Here is a 21,490-nt window from a genome sequence, read left to right as displayed (position 1 = left end):
CAGGAAGGTGGCTATTCAGACGCACGGAGATGGTCCATCTTAAGGCAGTGTTATGAGAGTGTCGCAGGTGTATCGCTGAACTGGTTGCCACCTCAGACGATTAATCGCTCACATTGGAGACCATACTCAGAGGGTAAGTCTGCACCTGCCATTGGGCTGGTGCAAGTTTCGATGGTGGCATCTAAAGACACACCAAGTGGTACTATAGCGTCTATAAGTGGGCATCCCAGCCCTTCCACATTCAGACACACAAAAAAAAAATTATAGTATAGAACCTACGCTTACTCCTGTGGATGTTGAGCTAGCTGCAGGGGTGTATCGTTTAGCCATGGCGCCCGGAGCATGTGTGTGCTACTGCGCCCCCACCCCCCAAGTGTGCCAGGTATGGGACGTGTCCAGCATGTAGGGGCAAATGAAAGGGAAATAAAAATAAACATTATGGGCAGTATCAAACTGGGACATGGAGGGCTAGATATATTCCAACCCACTAAATTAATTCCACCAATTAAAAATAAACCACAGTAGTGCCCACAATTTACATTACTTCACACAGTAGTGCCTTTTATTCATGTTACACCACAGTAGTGCCCCTTATTCACATTGTTACAAAATAATGACTACAATGCACGTTATGCCCACTTTAGTACCCATTAATTTGCGTCATGCCACAGTTTGGACTATTTTTTCACATTATGCTAAACATTATCCCCACATTTCATATTATGCCACAGTAATATCCATAGTTCACATTATGCCATAGTAGTGTCCCTTATTCACATTATGCCTTAAACAGAGATCAGCGCGTCCTTGCTGGGGCATGGTCTGGGCGAAGCCACAAGCTCCGCATCGTCCACACCATGCCCCTTTTCTGGAAGCACTGATCTCTGTGTTTCACGCTCAGCTCAGCAGGTGCCCTGCCCTTCCTCAGAATGGCTGATCTCCAGCGCCCTGGCCAGTGCACTATTGTGTGCCCAATAGTGATGCCTGGAGCATCAAGATAGTTAATGCCTAATTGTCACCGTATTGCAAACTGCTGTTATATTTACTATATCCCTTTTGTGCCTCAATTTACTGTCCTATGTATGGTGATCATTATTTTTGTCAAACAATGACCCTCCCTTATCTTACATCCTCTAATAAATGTTTTGGATTTAAGAAAAAATACAGAATTCCCCAGCACACTGCAAAGGAGCAGCAAATCAGGTTCTCCTTTTACATAATTATAGCAATGCAAAAAACTCTGTTACATATATTTGCAAACATATGGTAAGGCACCAAGGCATCTCTCTGTTTTGGTAGTCAGTATTTGGATGCTGATCCTTGTAATGCCATGTTAGAGGTTGAGTTAGCTCTCAATTTAGAAATATATCAATGTATGTGCTTTTATCATGTAGCATAATAAAATACATAAATGTATGACCCAAAGTGGGTGCTGTTATCATGTAGCGTTAGGACCACCAAAACAGAGACCCCTTCTTGTGACTTACCATATGTTTACACACATACTATGTAACGGAGATCTCTGCATTGCTATGCTCAGGGCCGGATTAAGGTTTGTGGGGGCCCCTGGGCAACAAACATGTGGGGGCCCCTATTACGTGCCCTTTATGCAGTGCACACAGGAGTAGTGCCCCCAGGAGTGTTGCCCCTTATGCAGTGCCCCCTATGCAATGCCTCCTGTAGTTATACCCCCAGTAGTAGTGTTCCCAATAGTAATGCCCAATGTATAAATACCCCCAGTAGTAATACCCCTGTAGTTGTGCCCCAGTAGTCATGCCCCCTGTGTGTGCCCAATAGTGATGCCCTCTGAAGTAATACCCCTGTAGTTGTGCCCCCTGTGGTAGTGGCACCAGTAGTAATGCCCCCTGTGGTAGTGGCACCAGTAGTAATGACCCCAGTAGTAATGCCCCCCCCGAGTAATGCTCCCAGTAGTAATGCCCCCAGTAGTAAAGTCCCCCCCAGCAGTGGAAAAGCCACTTGCGCTAAAGAGAAAAAAAATCATACTTACCTTCAGCCCCGCTCCCGCTGCCTTCTGATCCGCTCGGCTGGCGCTGCTCCTCTGCACTATGGGAGAGACGCATGACGTCTCTCCCATAGTTCACTGCCTGAGCCGGAAGCCGGAGCGCACGGGTGAGCTCTAGTCTCTGGCTCAGGCTGCCGCTGAGGGTAGGGAGCCGGGCGCCGCTGGTTACAATCTCAGCGAGTGCCTGGTGTCTCCTCGCAACACCGGGGTTAGGTGTCCGGAGGAGGCGGAACTGGTTCCGTCACCTCCGGTTCACTTTAACCCCGATGGCTGGGTGTGGGGGCCCAGGGACGATCGCCCCTGTTGCCTCCCCCTTTAATCCGGCCCTGGCTATGCTTATGAACAGATGTGCCCACATACATCTAGCCTCCTTGTGCGTTAAACAGCTCTTCTAGTTGCGCCATGACTACTTTTCATGCAACTTTTTTTCCTTCAATTTCATCTTATTCGCAAAAACAATGTGAATAGAACGCACAAGCAGCTCCTGCTGATTAAAATGATTTGCGGCATGCCTATATTCTGTGTGCGACTGCGGCTGTATCCGCATGCAAAATGCTACGTTACAGTTTCACAGCTGCTGACACTGTAACGTAGCATTCAGCTTGCAGATACAACCGCAGTCGCACACAAAATATAAGAATGCCGCATAACATTTTAATCAGCAGGAGCTGCTTGTGCATCCTATTTGCATTGTTCTGTGAATAAGAGGCTATTGAAGGTAAAAATCACATGCTACCGAGTCACGGCGGCGCTCATGCGTTGTGTAACGCAACTTGTAGTGCATGGAGTATAGATGTATGTGGACACATCTTTAGGTCCTTTGCAGTGTGCTGGGGAATTCTGTGTTTTTTCTTGTCTAGATTGGCCCTTCCCTTACAAGCCCCCTGTTATGGACCAATAAATGGATATGAGCAACTGACATTCTATTTATCAAAGTTGTCATGTGAGGAAATGTTACGGTGTGCATGGGGCTAGCTCCTCTGCTACAGCCTGAGGTGCATAAAGCTTGTGGAATCATTGCCAGAGAAGGGGATGTAGTCAGGAGACCGGCAGCCGCATGGCCGACAGTCTCAATCTCGACACTACAATCCAGGGGATTTAACATAGGTGTTGAAATACAGACGCCTATGTTAATCCCGATGCCGGGACCCCGACAGGACGTCGAACCGATCATCCAGTGCTGGAGGTTAGTAGCAATGTAGCCGGGGATGGGGGGGTTAGGTTTAGGGATCCTCCGGGGGAACTTAGGGTTAGGCTAGAGTAGTGGTTCCCAAACTTTTTTGAATCACGGCGCCCTAGAGTATCAGGATTGTTTTCACGGCACCCCTAGGCCAAATGTTTGTTATTGAGAAATTCAGAATAAATGTAGTAAAGTGCATTGTGCTGACCTGTCATCCTTAGGCTCAGTTATGTAGTGGGGACAGGTTTGCGCTTCTGTTTGTCCACATATTTACATTACATTGACCATAAATAATTTTAGTTTGTGCTAGACCACCAACCTGAGGCACCCCAGGGTGCGTAGGCACACAGTTTGAGAACCACTGGGCTAAGGGAAGGAGGGGTTAGGTTTAGGCACTAGGGGGGGAGGTTAGGGTTAGGCACCCCCTCTGGAGGGTTAGGTTTAGGGGAGGGGGAGGTTAGGTGTGGCACTAATGGGGGAAGGTTAGGGTTAGGCACCCCTAAAGGAGGGTTAGGGTTAAGGGGGGGGAGAGGGGAGGGTTAGATTACCTACCTCCGCTGTCGCGATTTCCTCCGTGCCGGGCTAGCGCTGTTGGGATTTGAACTTACACAGCCGCCGGCATTTCAATCGCATTCCCAAAAAGAAGATCCTCAGGAGCTCCTCAGGAGATCCTCAGGAGCTGCCATCTCAGCTGTAAGGCATCATCTACACCTAACTAACTGTATCTGTGCCCATACCAACACCCGGCGTACCACCACAAATGTATGAACAAATGCGTCATGCTTTATTAAAAAAACTTCAGGCGCTGACAACAATTATAGTTTATATAGTCAGGGCTGGTGCACCCATTAGGCAGCTTTAGGCGGCTGCCTAGAGGTGCCGGCCACTGGAGGGCGCCGCTAAATCCACAAAAAAAAAGAATGTCTCTTTCAGTCCCAGACAGGTTGGTTTAGTGTGTGTGTGTGGGGGTGGTTTTAAGGAATGCTGATAGGTTTAGTGTATGTGTGTGTGGGAGTTTAATGAGTGCTGGCAGGGTGTGTGTATGTATATGGGGGGTAATGGCTACTGACATATATTGGAGCACAGACAAGTGTCATAAATATATTGGGGCGTGGCATAATGTATTGGGGCCACATCTTTATGACAAAGAATTTGGTACACATGTGTATCATACAGATGTGCCCACATACATCTATCCTCCGTGCGTTACAAGTCGCGCCACACACGCGGGAGCTCAGTGTGACTCGGTAGCGCAGAGCCTCTTTTCGTGCGTCTTTTTACCTTTGAATGCGTCTTATTCACACAGCGATGCGAATAAATCCCACAAGCAGCTTCTGCTGATTACAATGATATGCAGCATGCCTATGTTCTGTGTGTGACTGCGGGCGTATCCCATCCCATTATACTTGCTTCTTAGGGGCCTATTCATCAACACTAAAATAACGTTTTTAAGGACATTTTCCTTAAATAACGTTATTTCGGTATTCATGTAGCCACTTAGCACAGGAAATATCACAGATATCTCCTTGCTAAGTTCCCCTGCGTTAATTTCCACACTCCCCATACATTAGTACATTAGTATGAGGATGTGGAAATTGTGGTATTCATCAAATTCCGAAAATTATCAATTTTCGGAATTTGATGCAGTTACTATTCGCCACTGTGAGGTGGCGAATAGCAGGTGAAACTTACCTGTATCCGCGTGTGCAGGTCCCCCGACGAGCCCCACCGGCGCTCTGCTCCGTCCTCAGGCTCCGGAGGCTGGTCGGACATGTGTGCTCCCCAGCAGAGCACAAGAAAGTTTAGAAAAAGAAAAAAAAATTTTCTTTTTCTTTCTAATCTGTCATGTTGTCTGCTGGGAAACCACATGACAGACCAGCAGGACGGAGCCGGAGGCTGCTGCGCGGACAGGTAAGTCGGGGGGGGGGGGGAGGTGAGCGGAGGGGGGTGGGGGGGTACACAACTTAACGCATCTGTAGGCAGTGCTGCACATGCGCTGGTTTTAAAGATGTAACAGCGCATGCACAGCACTGTTTCCAGATGCGATAAGGTAGTGTAGGCGGGGAAAAGTATCTATTTCCCGAAAAGCTGTCATCGCAAAAATGACAGCTTTTTGGAATAGATACTTATGGAGAGGTGGAATGATGAATTCCACCTATAATTAGCTAGAACTCCATGAGAGTTCTAAAGCTAATTATCTCCAGAGAATTTTTAGGTTTAATGAATAGGCCCCTAAGTCCTCTTTTGTCTTGTGGCTGTGGTGCATGGTGTACACAGTGGAAGCTGGGGGTGCGATGTGCATGTTAGGTGGGATGTGCGTGCACTGCAGTTACAATTAGGTCTACACAGGTGCCAGTGAGCCCTTAATGTGTTGCTCCACAAGTGCCATCATGCAAGGGCAGGCTTGCTGGGAACTGAAGTCTGCCGGCACGGTATAATATTATTAACTATTTAAGTACTATTACACACATTCCCAAAGCCCAGGGAGTGTGTGGAAGTACCCAGGGAGTGTGTGGAGGTTCTCTAGTGGGCGGCCAGAGTCCCTGCAAGTCCTGCAGAATCTCCTGTCTCTGTATGTGCTGAGGTCTAGAGGAGAGAGAACTTCCTCCAGGTATCAGCTGTGATGGCGGCAGTCATGTGTCCTCTCATGGAGGTGTGATAACCCTGACGCTGGTGTGCAAATGGTCCACTCTCTCCCCCCCCACAATTGTCTCAAAACATATCTCAGCTGACTACGAGTGTGCCTTGCAACTTCTCCCTGCAGGGCTCCTAGGCCTGGGGGGTCCCTAGACTTCAGCCTAGTAAGCCTTATGAATAATATGGCCTAATTACATGCTTGCGACTTGTTAATGATAATAACCATTACTTAATCCTACTTTATTAAATACACAGCAAGGGATATGAACACGAAACGTAATATACCATATTCAGACATCTAAGCTGTGAGTTACCAGTAACTGTGTGATATACATGCACCTAGCCAATAATGGCATTAGTGACTTCCCCATATACCACAGAGTCCCATATAATACACACAGCATTAGTGACCCCTCAATGTAATAGACTGCATTAAACTCCTAATTACATCCCCCAGTATCATAAAAAACCCTTGATCCTAATTAACCCCATTCAATTATTAACCCCTTACCCCCACTTATTCTTAGTATTACCTACCATAAACTATACCCAATCCCCCACCCTGCCCATTACCCTGATTTACCTGTTGGGGATCTCATCTGCTGAATCTGCTCCTCTCATCTTGCAGCCATACAGCACAACAGTGCACTAGAAGCAGAAAGAAGCTGCCTGTCAGACAAGTCCCCCCCAAGACTGCTGTTGTCAGTGAGGAAGAGGCGGGGCCATGCAGAGAGACAGGTGAGATAGGAGCCATACAGCCTATTGCTGAATAGGCTGCATGGGGACAACTGTAGGCTGACCCCACCCCCTCCCTGCTCTGCAGCATTGCAGCTGAGGCTAGAAAAAAAACCCCCTCCTTCTGTCACCCAGGGCACATGCCCCACTTAACCCCCCCACCATGCAGGGCCGGCTCTAGGGGTGTTCGACCAGTGCGGTCGCACAGGGGCGCCACCCATAGAGGGCGCACCCCTCCCCAAAATCCAGATTTCAGAGGGACAGACATCCCGCTGTTCCACCCGTGGGCCGAAGTGGCCTGCAGGTGGTCAAATTGGGAGGTTGGGGACCCCTACCGCCGTGGCGGTGCCGGACACCCGGAGTGTGAATGGATGCGCGCGGCATTCATTCACTGACTGGAGAGTGCAGGCAGAAGCCCAGCCAGTGACAGGGGGCTGGGCTTTACCCCCAGCCTGATATTATTTGCAGGCGTGCCATGCAGGCACGCCTCCAAATAACGTCACTTAAGGGGTGTGGCCTATAGTAATGAGGCCACACCTCCAAATTTTGGTCGCACTGTTTACCGGGCCGACACAGGGTGCTCAGACCCCTGCAGCCGGCCCTGCCACCATGTTACTGTCCTGCATAGTGCACTGCAGGGTTGGATTCAGGGCTGCACACTACATAGAAGTGACTGGTGGCATCCTGCCTGGCCCCTCTGATTGTGTTTTGAACACATTTTTGCTGCCAGACACACCCTCTGCATGCTTCTTGGGCACAGCCATGAAGAGTGCGGCCAAAGTAGCATGCTAATTGGTGGATAGCACTTTATTGCCTCTTCTCGAACCACCAATGGTGTGTGGACTTTTTTCCGATTCAAAAGTGGTTGGTCGATATACTTTTACATATTACTGTAAACCATTCACAAGTGCCATACTTAGAAAGCAAGTTGCACAGTTCCAACAAAAAAGGCACAATATACCCTTTTAGCGATATTTACATATACTGTCAGTAATGTCCATAATTAGAAATGTGCGGTTTGGTTCTCCAGAAATCCGAATCCACCCGAATTTTGTGAATCCGGGTAAATCCGAGTCGCGGTTCTGATCTCCTGAGGAGATCCAGTTAAATCTGGGTCGTGGTTCTGATCTTTTTTTGCGGTTCGGAATTCGGATATTCAATCTGAATTTCAGGTTTTGGATTGCATAAATTACATGATTTTAGCTGTTTTTAAAACTTTTTATGTAAAAAATCCAGATCCAAAACACTTGAGGGTGGTTTGCAATACCAAATCTAGAAGGAAATACAGATCCAAAACCAAAACACCGGGTCGGCGCACATCCCTATCCATAATGAATATTTTTTTGTCCATTCATTTTCATGTTATCTGTTTTTGCACAATATTTCAATGAAACTGTTTTATAAATGTACCCCATTATTATGTTTAAAAAAAAAAGTCTATGTGATATATGGATTGTTCCATACTGTATACTGTATTTTGGTTTGCAGAACTACTATACACATTGCTTGAATGACACTAGGGTGGGCATCAAGGTTAGCTTAAAGCAGCAATTCCATGTTTGTTTATGTATTTTTCTAAAACCTTGTTCACTGTGGCAGGATATAATATAAGAAGAATGTTGGTAATTACCATTTTCCTCAGCTTGTTTCTTCGGATCATTCTGCATTGTTTCAGGTGTTACATGGCTGCCATGGCAACCATAGTCACATGTGACATGATGTAGTGAGCATGGAGTGTGCATTGTGACATCCACACATTCCTCCTCCCAATCACATGACCTGCTTAGAGAAATGAGCTTTTTTTCTAACCTCCAGAGATCTCCTGAAAAGGAGATAATGATTCATAGAATTCCTTAGAGAACTTGCTATTATTATGTAGTGCTAGAAGAGATTTTATTTCACAGCTTAACACGGCAATTGAAAATCTTCTGTTGACATAACCAATTTGTTAAAGTTCACTGTGAGCCAGTAAGTATATTTTCAGCGACCACGTCCTTCTTCCCCAGACCAGTACATGCTGCAGTGTGCTTGGTTGCAAAGGGTCCAGGGGGGCTAACCGCTCCCTCCTAGATCTGCCTGTCAACAGACCCGACGATAGGGATGGCCATCCATGGTTACCAACTATACAATGGATGACCATCGATGGTTTCCCAAACCGATGGTCATCCCTGTTCTTTGACTGACTGGCCCGTTGACCAATCAGACCCAGGGGGTGGGGCTTCACGGGTGTTGGGGCGCAGCTATGCTCCGTGTCTAGACACAATGTAAAAAAAGATAAAAATATTTGTTTATGCTGTGCCATCAAGGAAGGGAAACCATCTGGTTCTCCCCCATCGATTGTAAACAGCATTCAACATGATCATCTATGGTTGATGGCCATCCCTACCCGGCTACAGGGATACAAGTCTGTCCAGTACCTGCGCCACTGCAGAAAGTAGGGCACAGGCTTAAAGAAGAGCTGGGGTCCTTTTTTCTCATCACCCGATGGTGCAATAAAGTTTTTTCTATTCTGCGCAGTATGCGTGACATCACGACGTCGCGCCGCTGCAGGGCAACAGAGCAGATGAGCCGCAAAGAGAGGAAGAGCAGCAGTCAGAAGGCCAATAAGGTAAGTAAGTTTGGAGCTGCAGTGACACACGGGGGGTTGGTGGGAGCTGGAGTGATACTGGGGGAGCTGCAGTGACACCAAAAAATCAGCCAAAACTATATTTGGTATGCATCCTGCTTTTTTGGGTGTGGGACTTAAGTGTGGATTCAGCTTTTTCAATGTACTGTATTTTATGTGGATCCTGCTTTTCTTATAAATTTAGTATGGATTCTGATTTTCTGTGGGTGGGTGTGTGAATTTACTGCAGTTTTCTACACTAGTTTTCTGTTTTTTTTTATAGCTTTATATATTATAATACATCGACATGTTATAATAACACCCTCAGCCCAAACTTTGATTTTATTTTTTTAAAATTTGGTTTATGCACCAATTAAGCCCAACCCCCCTGTAGCTCTGCTCACATCACCGCTCACCTGTGATCTCCCTCCCAACCACGTGTTCCTGCACCATGGCAATAGGATAAGAGGATTGCGGCAGCAATACTTCTTAAATGGCTATCACTGGAGGTAGCTGGCAAAGGCTATTGATGCCTTTGGGGCTTGTTAAATAGCGGAATACCCTATTTCAGGCACTTCCTTTGGTGGGTGCTAGCAACCCAGAAAAGTCACCTGGATGCATGGACACAGGATAGTATACCTACAGTAGCTGTACATACTCACATTGGATAAAACGGCATCATAAACCAGAATATATAATCAATGTACTCTGGTCATGCAGTACTTTAACGTGTAAACCTATGTCCATCCTGTAAGTAACAGTCAGGTTTAGAGAGATCATTCCACTGATACTGACATAGCAGCTATATAAAAGAGGAACTATAACACAGAACAGGATTTAAATAGTACACACACTAAAACAACAGGTTCAAATTCATCAATATAAGCAGTTGTGATGCGCACACACTTAATTTGCATTATAATGTACAAAGGGCCTGATTCACTACCGTATGCAACTGCGAGTCCAATAGCGATTACGCACACGGTTCAACTGCGATAGTATGCTAATCCATTGCATTTGCATTGCCCTGGCAGCATAACATAAGGACGCCCACTTTACTTACCACACATCCGTAATGTTTAGCAAGACTGCGAAACAATCGGTACAATCGAGTAGCATCACAGCCTCACACACACACTGCTTTGACCTTGCTCAGAAATTGCTAACAACCACGCACACTATCAGGCCTCAGGCTGCGTAGTCCATTTGCAGTGGCTAATTTATGCACACCCCTGCAACAGCGTTGAAGCGCACTGGCACGTCTGCGTTCACCCGAACAACCCCCCTGTCACCACCCACAAGTGGCACTTCCTGTCAATCACTCTGCAAAGGGTCTGCATAGTCACTGCGATCGCAGTCCCAATCGCAATGGCTAGTTTGCACACACACTGCGATGCATGTGCAGAACGAAACAATCGCCCGATTGCGTGCGTAATCGCAGTTGCGTACAGTAGTGAATCAGGCCCAAAGTTCCATTCCCCCCCACCACTACTAGATGCGCATGCTTCTTTAATGATCTGTTCCTCCTGCAAATATATACTGAGATGCAGAGAACAGGCTGGAAATATTATACTGTCGCTGTATCTCAGTGACCCAGGTTATGCTACCATATTGACATAGGTAGAGTCCTCACCTCGCCCAACTGGACCAATTTGCCATCTGGGCCCACACGCCCTTGTTCTGGTTCTGCGTTCAGCAGTTCAGTTTTCTTACAACCCCCTCCAGAGTCTGAGACACTGGGTTCAACCACCCAGTTCAGTGATGGGCAGTGCACACATCATTGGAGGTTCGTATCCCCCCCCCCTTTCGGGGACCTCACTCCCTTCGCCTCTGGCACATCAGGGGATCATGATCTGCAGCAGCAGGCTCGCATTAGGGGACCTATCAGGGGTAGGCATTGGCTTGGGGTCTCCTGCCATTAATATCAGGAATGAAGTGGGCTGCAGGGAGTATCTGCAATTCTCCCAATGCTCCCACCCTCAAAAGCCGCTAAAAAACCACTTCAACCACCCTCTCAGACAATAACAGCTGGACCTCACCTGGGGCATTCTCTGTCTTGTTCCCTTGTTCACTCTCCTCCCCCCAGTCCAACCAGCTGAGGGTCTGGTGATACATTACTGTGGGGCTAGATTACTGGTATCTCCATCAAGACCCCTTGGTGGTGCCTCCTGTTATCACAGTTGTGTGGTGCTAGGAAATGCTGACTCTCTTCCCTTGGATAGGAGAACACATTGCCATCGGTGTGTCTGATCATCCACCAGTTGGTCTGGGGCCCATAGTGTATCTTCTCTCCCAGTTAGCCACCTGCAGCTTGTTGTGTAGTCCGGGTGCTGGCTACAGTAGCTCTGAGCTGCACCTGGCTGTCAGAAACGCATGGGACTACAGCATTAGGAGCCGGCATATTCACAGACACTTTGTAGTGGGAGCAAACATCCTCTACCAGATTCTGCTTTGAGGGGTATCTAATTAGATCCGATCATTATTTTGGGGGGTGAAAAATGGGGATTCTTCCGTTTTTCGCTGATGTTTTTTTTTTACCCCATATCCTATTATTTTGGACGAAAACACATAGGATTCATGATGAGCTCATGAGCCTATGTGTTCTAGCCATTGCGGGAGTGAAAAAAAAATAGCACTTTTCGTGGGTTATTTTTCGGGACACATAAGGTCCCGTAAAAAAACCCACGATAAGTGCCAGTGTCGGGCGGCACTTTGGGGCTAATTTGATAGCGTCCTTTATGAGCATATGTTTAAAGTAGCAGTCATTTAAAGGCAAAACCAGGTTGATCTTGTCTTTTTAACTGACCGCTAATTTAAAACATCAGACAGTCTTACACAGGACTCGCCGATGCTTGAGGTCTGCAGCCTATTACATATACCCCTTAGTCCAGGGGTTCCCAACCATGGTCCTCAAGGCACACTAACAGTCCAGGTTTTGAGGCTAGACAGACTGGAGCACAGGTGACTTAATTAGTACCTCAGTTATTTTGATTTAACCATCTGTGCTCAAGCCTGGATATCACCAAATCCAGGACTGTTAGTGTGCCTTGAGGACCGAGGTTGGGAATCACTGCCTTAGTCTCTGATGTTCCTTCTTGTGTCAGTGAGGTAACCATATGTATGCTGGACACATCCTCTGCAGCCTTACTCAATATAGCACACTGGGCAGCTGCTTTCGTATATTTGTGGCACCCCCAGAGAAACTGCTTAGCCTGGCAGTCCTTTCTTGTGCACAGTGAGTGTTGCTGAGAATTGACTCTAGGACCCAGGAGCAGCTAACTATGAGCAGCAGCAGCACTGCTAAGCCCAGGATGGAAAGTGAAACTAGAGAAGGCAGAGCAGAAGAAGCCATGTTGGAGCGTGGCAGGAGCTGTGTAGTGTGAGCTGTTGGAGAGAAGCAACTACCAGGAGTGTGTGTGTGCTGCACTGAGTCTTGATTGAGGGCACAGAGAGTGGAGATCAGCAGCTGATCGGGGTAACAGTGCCTGTGAGGAGGAGACCCCCCTCTATGTAAAGACAAGAGAACTTGAAAGATCTCAGTTTTACTGATCTTACTACAGCACCAAGGAGAGGAGAGGCTGTGTGTGCAGGTCACATGCTACATGCTGATAGTCACGTGCTGGCATCTGGACAGGTATCCTTTGCATTGTATTACATGCCAGGAGAAGGACTGCACAATTATAGAGACTGATCTTATAGGAAGTGGATTTTCTGCAAAGACTGTAACCATTTCAAGTACAATTTAATACCCGGGTATTCTTATAATGAGCTCCAACGTGCTGATCAGTGAAGATTAGGGACACTATTCCTGGGCGAACTAATGAGAAACACGGTAGTTTATTGCCAATCTTTTGAGATCGTAGTTTTTATAGAGAAATGTTATTTTGCACTTGATTTTATATGACACTGAAGTATATTGTTCATGATCGTAGCTGTTTCCTAAACAGAATGCAAAGTAATTAATTATTGAATGTTTACAGTATTGACAGAGAAGTGAATACATATCTGAAGTTAATTGCCCTACCATATTTGAATTGAATGTATTACTGTATTTGCATATTATATTGCTGAGTGTTGTGATATGAACCAGATTATTGGTAACTGAATATTTTGGGAAGCAGCTTGGGTTTGGAAGCCAGTTCTCAAATTCACAAAACTGCAGTTATTTCTAATAAATCGGCTCTCCGCAGAGCAGACTGTTTGAATGACCGTTTGTCTGGATTGATCTTCCTTACCTCTCTGAAAAGTGGAAAGAATCTGTATGAGAATCCAGTTCACCAGGTAAAACAGTTTAGCTACAGTCACCATTTCATACTACACCTGGGTACTACATTTGGCGTCACTATAAACAGGATACAGAGTCTAAAGTAAGGAGATTGGGAACCTAAGGGAAAGATGTCGACAGAACAACCTGCACCAGCAGAGCCGTCCAGCAGCGAAGCAGGACCAGCAAACCCGGCAATGGCACAAATTAACCCAATTACACTACCATACTACTTCGGAGCCCCATGGCTCCCAACTTACAGTGGAGATGTTCATGGCACAGAAGGAAATACCTTCAGTGAATTCAAAAACAAGATGAACTCGATGTTTCGGCTGTATCAATTTGAGCGACCAACAACAAGTTGATATCTTAATAGGCCAACTCAAAGGATCTGCCCTTCGAAAAGTTACGTCGTGGCCATTGGATGAGAGGCAGAACGTGGGTCAAGTGCTGAAAAGATTGGCAACCACATTTGAGACTCGGATATTATCTGCACTAAAATTTAAATTCTATGCTTGCAAACAGCGACCGGGAGAAACTCTTTGCGATTACGCTCTAAACCTGCAAGAAGCTTTACGTGCAATACAAGCCTTAGATGCAGAAGAAGTCAGAAATACAGATGAAGCTCTAGTAACTCAGCTTGTTGAAGGGGCCAATGGGGAGGGAACCCCGAACCCAGTTGCGGATGCTGAGGATGAAAATCCCGAACCACTCCTTCCTAGACTTCAAGGAGACAGCAATCAAAGTGATAGGCACTGGTGGAAATCGGGAAATGAACTTTCTGAATTTGCCAGGGTTTCACGAACGTCCATGCCTAAGTGGAGCAAATTACTCGACCCCCGAGCAAACGCTGAAGGGGAAAGACAACGTGTTGCAGGGTGTGCAGACATCAACCACAGATCCTTTACAGGCTCTTAGAAGGCAAATAGAAAATTTGACAGTAGGGATGGCAGAGATGCAGAGAGAGATTCGCAACTTATTGTTACCTGGGATGCTTGGCTCTACCGAACCAAAGTGGAGAACAGAGAGGAGGAGAGCAACCGATCGCTTTGATTCACAAGGACGACCCATATGTTGACTGATGGAAGAAGGTCAACCCCAGGATGTGAGTCTAGGCCCAATATTACAAAACCAAATAGAAATTGTGATCACACCACCTGCAGGCAATGTTACATCAGCCATAGGGAGAAGAGTTTCAGGCAAAGTCGTATGGTTCCATGTGCAACGTGGCTATGGATTCATAAAACGTGATGACACGAAGAATGATATTTTTGTTCATTATACGGAAATTCAAAAGAACAACCCAAGAAAATACCATCGCAGCCTAGAAGACGGAGAATTTGTAGAATTTGATGTCATCAATGGACAAAAAGGTGTACAGGCAACAAACATCACTGGTCCTGATGGTGCTCCAGTTAAAGGCAGCAGATATGCAGAAAATCACAAGCATTACTGGTGCTATCCATATCGCAGAAGACCTCCACGTGACTACCAGCAAAACTGCCAATACAGTGTAAGTGGAGATGAGTGTGCAGAAGCAGAAAACATGGCAGAAAGTGTACATCAACCACAGCCTTATTTGATGAGTCACTACCCACCACACTCCTCAGAGAGACCATATGGACGCACACAACCATATCCTGAAGTCCCAGAAGAAAGTGAATCATTGGGACGAATAGATAAGCGAACTGTGGAGGAACGAAGTGAGAAAGTGCAGCAGAACCTGCAGGATATGACCAGACCACAATTTCCTCCAGAGCCAGCATGTGAGGGCAAAGCCAAAATGGAGGACATCGGTTCTAATATGGTCAACTTTGATCAGGCCAATTCAAGTGCAGCTGACCAGGAAAAGGACACAGAGGAAGTGATCCACACAGCTACAACGGAAGACTTGGGGGTTCCCCCTAAACCCAATGCAACGGATTTAGAGAAGTCAGCATCTGATCCTCTTGATCCTGTGAAATCTCTGAGCGAAACTAAAGGGGCAGTGAAATGGCTTTTTCCAGAGCAGCATCCCCCAGACTATGAGTACGCCTCAATAAGCGGTGAAGAGTTTGTCTTACTTCTGCAACAGGCAACGAGAAAGCAAGGAAAAAGGAACAAAGGTGATCCGTCTATATACTGTAGACAGTAGGGTGGTCGACAGGGGTAACTTTCTAACACCTGATTGTAATAACAGTTTTACATTGATATGCTGTGTTGGTAGCTAAAGTTTACTGAAATGTGATTTTTTAAATTGTTTTCTCTTTTACTATGTAGCGGACATGATATTGTTGGTAACTGCGTTATTCTGATCTTGCATTGCTCCCACGGTAATGTGCTAGAGACTGTTTTATGAGGGACCTTGAAAGTTAATTTCTTGCGTGAGGACACGCAACCTTTTAGCGGGGAAGTATGTGGCACCCCCAGAGAAACTGCTTAGCCTGGCAGTCCTTTCTTTTGCACAGTGAGTGTTGCTGAGAATTGACTCTAGGACCCAGGAGCAGCTAACTATGAGCAGCAGCAGCACTGCTAAGCCCAGGATGGAAAGTGAAACTAGAGAAGGCAGAGCAGAAGCAGCCATGTTGGAGCGTGGCAGGAGCTGTGTAGTGTGAGCTGTTGGAGAGAAGCAACTACCAGGAGTGTGTGTGTGCTGCACTGAGTCTTGATTGAGGGCACAGAGAGTGGAGGTCAGCAGCTGATCGGGGTAACAGTGCCTGTGAGGAGGAGACCCCCCTCTATGTAAAGACAAGAGAACTTGAAAGATCTCAGTTTTACTGATCTTACTACAGCACCAAGGAGAGGAGAGGCTGTGTGTGCAGGTCACATGCTACATGCTGATAGTCACGTGCTGGCATCTGGACAGGTATCCTTTGCATTGTATTACATGCCAGGAGAAGGACTGCACAATTATAGAGACTGATCTTATAGGAAGTGGATTTTCTGCAAAGACTGTAACCATTTCAAGTACAATTTAATACCCGGGTATTCTTATAATGAGCTCCAACGTGCTGATCAGTGAAGATTAGAGACACTATTCCTGGGCGCACTAATGAGAAACACGGTAGTTTATTGCCAATCTTTTGAGATCGTAGTTTTTATAGAGAAATGTTATTTTGCACTTGATTTTATATGACACTGAAGTATATTGTTCATGATCGTAGCTGTTTCCTATACAGAATGCAAAGTAATTAATTATTGAATGTTTACAGTATTGACAGAGAAGTGAATACATATCTGAAGTTAATTGCCCTACCATATTTGAATTGAATGTATTACTGTATTTGCATATTATATTGCTGAGTGTTGTGATATGAACCAGATTATTGGTAACTGAATATTTTGGGAAGCAGCTTGGGTTTGGAAGCTAGTTCTCAAATTCACAAAACTGCAGTTATTTCTAATAAATCGGCTCTCTGCAGAGCAGACTGTTTGAATGACCCTTTGTCTGGATTGATCTTCCTTACCTCTCTGAAAAATGGAAAGAATCTGTATGAGAATCCAGTTCACCAGGTAAAACAGTTTAGCTACAGTAACCATTTCATACTACACCTGGGTACTACATATTGGTCATAGAGTATAGGAACTGTTGAGTCTGTGAGAGCCTGTAGTTTCATTGTGGCTACTTCCGCAAATGTTCCAGTGGGCAGAAACTGTTGCAGGCGGTGCTCATCAGCCTCCATTCGGTGACACTGGTCCAGCCACCATTCGAGAATCCAACCATCCCTGCGCTGCTGCTACATTCCCGGCATCCTCAAAGCATTGTAGAAGACACTACTCTCCCGGACAAAGAACCCATTTCCAATACACACACTAGTGCACTGCTGAACGCAGATTCCCGATGTTTGGGAATCTCTGCAGGGGCAGGACGCATTCTGCGAGTGTGCAGAATGGGTCCTGTTAACTTGCTCACAAAGTGGCAGCAGACTGTCAGTGATTGACAGTCTGCTGCCGTTTGTGGGTGGGGAGGGGGCGGCGATGCCCTCCGTTTCCCGAAGCAGAGGCGTGTCGCCGCCGTTGCGGAGGAGGGATGAAGCCAGGATCTTCGTCGGCTGATGGAGATTTCCTGGCCTCTTCCTCTAAACTGTGGCGACCGGTTTCGAGACCCCATGGGTCACCGCAGCTGGCCTATGCTACGCAGATTATCAGATGCTGCATTGAGCAATGCATCTCGTGATTCCTCCTGCAGCAAGGATCGCAATTGCAAAGCTGCCTGGGCACTTCTACCCCTTTTTATTAGGGCCAATTTTCTGGGCTGTGACAGTAGGGATCTGGTCTGGGTCATTTGCTGGACTCCCTCACTGCAGCGTCTGTTTCTGGGACATGGCACACTCCTCCGTTCCCTCGCTTGCAGGGTACGTCAGCTTGGCAAAGCCAACACTTAAGCAGAATTTCACCAAACCTTAATGTTCTCACACATGTTCCTCTTTCACTGCCTTTGGGCACCTTCTGCTAGGAATTATGGTCTCTGGGTCCCTCCAAAGTGAGCGAATACTGGCTATTGTGTTTTCAGACCCTGGCCATACCATGATACGAACCCCTGGCTCTCCCACCTTTTTGGCTGTGCGATCCCACCACTACCACCAAATGAAAGGATACTGGGTTTATTTGTGCATTATTCTCGACTGTTTTCCATCACCTCTTTGAGAAAGGAAGCGGTTATAGCTCTCGCACGGTTCCTTTAAGAATACTTTGGAGCACACAGAAAACACACAATAGTGAAGGTAAAATAAGATATTTTATTTTACACAGCAAACACTACAGTCATGTAAAAACGGTACAAGCTATATACAAAATCTACAGAAATGCCAGTAGTATTAACCACACTCTGAGAGCCCCCACACCCCCTAAAACAGTGAGCCCTTCAGTTATAGAAGTAGCAATCCGTTTACCGAGTCATGCTTACCCACCGGAACTGGGGAAACGGTTCCATTGTGAGGGAGACTTCTGAATAGGGTCCCGTTGAGAAAGATGCCCCTGGGTGACTTCAAACTTCTAAGGAAGGAGTTTCTATGAATCCTGGCCACTGGGGCCGGTGACATGCTGATCCTGTACCTGTGGGTACACTAGATTCACCAATCCGTGGGCTTCTCCCAAAGGAGATGGTGCTCACTGTTGCTGGAGCTACCTTGTAGGAACCAAAAATTCCACCTCCCAAGTTACCCCATGTCACGAAATTAGTAAAGTACTGCGTTTGCCCTTTTTAAAACCTGTTATTTTCCCAGGATGAGTTGACACCCTTGGGTGTGAGTTACAAGACCGTAAGTCCTAGAACTGGGTGCTTTTAATGAAGGGACTGGCTACAGAACAGTTTAGTGGGCCTGTCTTCTCTATGGGCCTGATTATTAATGGTTCGCAATTGCAACCGTGTACGCAGATCGGTTGATGGTACGTATTGCGCAGGCTTATGCACCGCAGTGTGCGAGTTAGCATTGCAATCGCACTGGGTGCCGGATTCAGACCCGCTCGTGAGCGCTCGCAAGCGGGTCGATGGTGGCCCAGTGCGCATGCGCACGATGGAGCTTGCTCCGTCATGCGCATGCGCGAGACACGGATCGCGACAGGCAAACCGTCGCTCCAGGTCTCGTACCAAAGGGTGCGTGCTGTCGATGTTGAGTGACAGCACGCCCCCTTTGGTGGGCGTTTCGGGGGCGTGGCTGCCCAGATGGAGGCGTTCCCATGGGAACGCCTACCGTCTGGGGCCGGCCCCACTGACATCCCAAGTGATGTCAGTCGGAGTGCTTTCGGCTCAGTTTGAGACGAAAGCACTCCAGGGCTTGCGGCAACGAGACCCTACCACAAGGGTCTCGTCGCAAGCCCGATGGTCGCGATGGTCTTGACCATCGCGACCATCTTCCTGGCCACTCGCTATAGCTGTGGGTGGTCACCCACAGCTATACGAGTGGCCAGGAGGCCGCTCTAAAAATCAAGAAGGACGGCCCTGAATCAGGCCCTGAGATCACTCACACAGATCCAAAGCCATTGCAGATGTAGGAACGGGACATCATCATTTGGGGGTGGTGACAGAGGGGTGGTTGTCCGTTTGAACGCCGTTGCATGGGCGTGCATAAATTAGCCACTACGAATGGCATACGCAGCTTGTGTACTTACTGCGTGCGACGAGGTTATCAATGTCTGAGTAAGGTCAGGCTGTTATTATGCGTGAGGGGCCGATGTTACTCAATTTTACCGATGTATATGCAGGATTGCAAGGTATTACGGATGTGAGATAGTGGTAGTGGGTGTCTCTATGCTGGCTTTGGGGGCATTTCTACAATAGCTTTGCGATTGCAGTCATTAGCATATTTTAGCAGCAGACCTGCGTACGTAATCGCAGCTTCAATAGCAATCCGTAGTGAATCAGGACCTATGGCTCCTATTGTTTTGAGGCCACAATGTCGAACAATGCCTACTCCATCATGTTCACAAGAGGCGTCAGCTTTCCAGGTGCAATAAAATTATCCACATGAACCCCAAGTAGGCATTTGTGATGTAACAGGGCTGTGAGCTGATCCTGGCTTCCTGTGTGGACCTGAGAGGGAGGGTGGGGGAGTGGAGTATGGGAGTAGAACATTTTGGACTTTCTCATTGGGTAACAAGGCATCATAAACCATAATGCATAATCAATATACCTCTTGTCATGCAGTACTTTCACGTGTAAACATATGTCATGTATATCCATGAAGTACCATTCAGATTTAGAGAAAGGATTCACTCACTGGGACAAAGCAGCTATTTAAAAACAGGAAGTATTGCACACAATAGGATTTACATGTTACACATAGCCACAGCAGCTGTGATGCACAAACATGTCATTTGCATTATGTTCCATTGACAAACAGACAGTATGCTGCACAGGAGAAAACACCGGGCTGGGGCCCTCTGTTCACCACAGGCAGCAGGGCCAGATTAAGGTGTGTGTGGGGCCCCTACCAATAAAACTGTCAATAAGATATGCTGGCAATATTATTAAAAGTATAATGTGTAAATACTCCCAATACCATGTGTCAAACCCTCTGCAGTTCACATTATGCCACACAGAAACCCTAGTTTACATATGCCACAGTGCTCCCAGGTTGGTGATCTAGGTGGGGGTCCCCAGTGTGTGTGGGGTTCCTAGGCCATCACCCCAGTTGCCCTGTTGTTAATCCGGCTCTGACAGGCAGACCATCCCAATGAAAGTTATTGAGCACAGAGTTGGCCTCACTGAAAGGTGGATGTTATTCCGATGTTTGCACAGTTGGTCGATATTTTTTGTACTGCGCATGTGTCTGAGTCACACGGTGCATGTGTCTGAGTCACACGGTGCATGTGTCTGAGTCACACGGTGCATGTGCCACGAGAGGTTACCAGCGGCGATCATAGTGAGTATTTGGATGCAGAGTTATTGTCATACATGCCTACCCTCCCGGAATTTGCGGGAGGCTCCCGATTTTTCGAGTAACCCTCCGCACCCCCGGAAGTGTAGGCACTTTCTACTTCAGGGTCCATAGGGTATCCACAGGATACCTTGGGGTATAGGTGTGACGTCAGTCGCAGGGCACCATAGAGTTAAGCTTTCAGCCTCCCAGGATGCACTAGGTCCCCCTCCTATACCCCGCCCCCGGGCCAAGGCACCTTAGTTTAGTTTGGTGCCCGGCCGGAGTCGGGTGCACCTGTTGGAGTGGGGGCTAGAAGAGCCCCTGAAGCTTTTTCTTCATGCAGCTGTGGCTGCACATCTGGATGAACAGCATGGACAGTCAGTCCTGACGTCCATGCTGTCTTCCCTACACCCCGCCGGTACCAGAACGCCGGTACTGATCCGGGGATGCTGGTGGGCGTCTGGGGTCACAGCTAGCGGTGACCCCAGATGCTCCGGACCATGGCCGGATTCAAGGGGGACAGAGGTAAGCAGCGGGGTCCCGCGGTGGGTCCCCGCTGATCACATGGTCCTAAGTCCCCAGGCAGGGGGCTCCCTGGGGACTGGCTGCAGCGTGGAGCCAGGCGACCAACCTGCGCTTCCACTACCCCCTGGGACAGCGGACCGCAGCAGAGCGGTAGCGCTGCGGCGTCCCAGGGGTTAAATGC

At 47.3% G+C, this 21,490-nt stretch overlaps 1 pseudogene; it reads left to right on the top strand.

Annotated features, from left to right (window-relative positions):
• Positions 1 to 13,641: 13,641 nt before the first annotated feature.
• On the top strand, positions 13,642 to 15,578 carry LOC148535463 (uncharacterized; annotated as a pseudogene).
• Positions 15,579 to 21,490: the final 5,912 nt, after the last annotated feature.

Source organism: Taudactylus pleione, unplaced genomic scaffold (genome assembly GCF_031769625.1).
Source record: "Taudactylus pleione unplaced genomic scaffold, aTauple2 ptg000051l, whole genome shotgun sequence".
In the NCBI taxonomy this organism is placed as follows: Eukaryota; Metazoa; Chordata; class Amphibia; order Anura; family Myobatrachidae; genus Taudactylus; species Taudactylus pleione.
This window is presented reverse-complemented; position numbering and strand designations above follow the sequence as displayed.